We start from the raw sequence: 2,564 nt of genomic DNA on the forward strand, positions 1-2,564 counted from the left end.
ATCATTTTTTTAGTCAGGTAGATGTCTTGGATAATTCATTCAGGAAAGGTCACTTAGTCCAACTTGGTGAAGTCTATATCCTTCACATGCTTACACTAGCAGCACAATTTTGAGGCAGTGTTGCTGGATCAGATCCTAAGATTTCAGCAGTTTAACAGAATCTGCAGTCAAATTTTAGCATGTGGCTGCAGTGCACATGCTGGTGACCCATTTTGCTCTTATGGGTCAAAACAAGGCAAAAAACTACATCAAGTTTTAAAATGATTTCATGACTTTATTTTTTACATTCTAAGAAGATAGAAATTTTATTCATTGGCAAGCACAAAACTGAGAACAATGTCTGTCACAGCATTAACTTAGAAAATCATACGGAATAGGGCTTTATCCATTATTTAACTAGGTACAGGGAAGAAATTAAAGGGAAGCAGATATTGGGTCTATAAAAAAAATTTATTAATGTTTTGTTACCTGGGGTTGATATCTCCTGTGATAGTCAAATGAAAATATCTTAAAATCCTATCACAAACTTTGAGAGACTCAGCATCACTCCCAGTCTCTATATTGAATGATGTTTAAGGTGAATTTTTTAATTTTCCAATTACCAGTTTTTGCTCAATTAGTTCAGTATGTTGACCAATTGCAGTCACAGACTGCCTACAAGTAGACAGCACTTAAATTCCTACACTTCCCGTAATATAAGACTTGTGCTGAAATAAGTTTCATGAAAAAGAAAATGTTTTCCATGGTGGTGTAAATAGTATTGCCTTTCTTGAACAATCTTTGTCTACCCAGACCAGGAAATTTCTCAGTCTGTAGGCCAGGATGTTATGTTCTTGCTGTCACTCTTGCTCTTCTCTGATTTCCTCCTTTTTCTCCATATTGCTGTTCATTCTCTCAACACCAGTTTTTCAGTTAATGGGTTATTCAAAGGAATATGATTTCAGTTTCTTTGCTTCCTTCAAATCCAGATCTTTGATGAGAGTGAGAATATCAATTTTCCGTACCAACATCCATTCCAAAGAGGCATATAAAGACATTTCCTACCACTGTGTTTTCTCAGTAAGAACATAGCTAGTTCTGGTTTTTTGTTTGTTTGTTAAATCATTTCTTCGCTGTTTTATAGTTAGTATAGTGGCCCATAAATCACATGAATCGCATTAGGAGATTTGGTGCTTTTATTCAAATTTAGGTTACTTAATAACTCATCAGGAAAATATGGAAGCAAATTTTAGGAATACTGGTTAATTTCATAGTTCCTAACAATTTAAAGGTCAATAAGATCTTTTTAAGAATCTAATTAAATAAAAGCTATGGACATGCAATATGAACTCCACATTAAGAAATGTTGGCCTAGATGAATGAAACAGCAGGTCTCCTCAAACTCTGATGATCTGAGTTTATGAATTACATAAATTTCACATGAGTTAAAACTATTTTTCTTATTTAATGGCAAAACCATAAGATTATGCAAGTGAAAATCCAATAAAAATTTGAATTCTAATGTAGCCTTAATTCACTGAGAAATATATTTTATATTAATAGACCTTTTTAGAACAGTTTAATTTTTTTTTAACACCTACAGCACCTGGTCTTCCTAGGTGGTCTCCCATCCAAGTACTAACCAGGCCTGACCCTGCTTAGCTTCCAAGATCAGATAGGATCGCATGTGTTCAGGGTAGCATGGCCATATACTTAGAACAGTTTAATTTTTACATAAAAATTAAGCAGATAGTGCAAAGAGTTTCCATATGATCCCCTCATTCTATACACAGTTTCTCTTCTCAATAATATCTTACATTGACAGGGCAAAATGCCATTTTCATCACATCATGTCAAGGATACATAGTACCAGACACGATTTATTACTGTTGATGTTGACCTTGATATCTGACTGCAGTAGTGATTATCTCTTTTCTCTACTGTAAAGATACTATTCCCCCGCCCCCTTTCCATCCTGTTCTTTTTGGAAGAAATTCACTAAGAGAGGCCCACACTTGAGTAGGGAGTCATACTCTCTCTCAATTAGGTTGGAGTATATACATAACTTATTTGGAATTCTTTTGGCACTAAAGATTGATCTCTTCTCATTTATTAATTTAGTCAATGATTTAGATCAAATTGGACTTGTGGTATTTTGTACTATGGGTTGTAAATCAATACTACCATATTTATTTTCTTGATCAAATTATTCCCGTTTTTGCCATTTGGAGATATTTTTATTGTAATTGATAGGTTTATTTTACTAAGGGATTAAAAAGGAGGATTATCAATTATGAGATAGACCTTTTTCTTTATTAAACTTTAAAACTTTTATTCAGCTAACAAGAAAAAGAAACAGTGACCAACTAACAGATGTAAAAACAACTAAAGGTCAAAAATAGCATAAAGGTTCCTCAAAAAATTAAAAATAGAACTACCATATGACTCAACAATTCCATTTCTAGATATTTATCCAAAGAAATTCAAAACACTAATTTGAAAAAATAAATGCACCCTATGTTCATTGCAGCACTATTTACAGTAGCCAAGATATGGAAGCAACTGAAGTGCTTATCAATAGACTA

The 2,564-nt window shown here is 33.2% G+C and overlaps 1 pseudogene; it reads right to left on the reverse strand.

The window, feature by feature from the left end:
* Positions 1-1,573: 1,573 nt before the first annotated feature.
* Positions 1,574-1,692, reverse strand: LOC120605170 (uncharacterized; annotated as a pseudogene).
* Positions 1,693-2,564: the final 872 nt, after the last annotated feature.

The sequence above is a fragment of the Pteropus medius genome, unplaced genomic scaffold (genome assembly GCF_902729225.1).
Source record: "Pteropus medius unplaced genomic scaffold, Ma_sr-lr_union100, whole genome shotgun sequence".
Taxonomy (NCBI): domain Eukaryota; kingdom Metazoa; phylum Chordata; class Mammalia; order Chiroptera; family Pteropodidae; genus Pteropus; species Pteropus medius.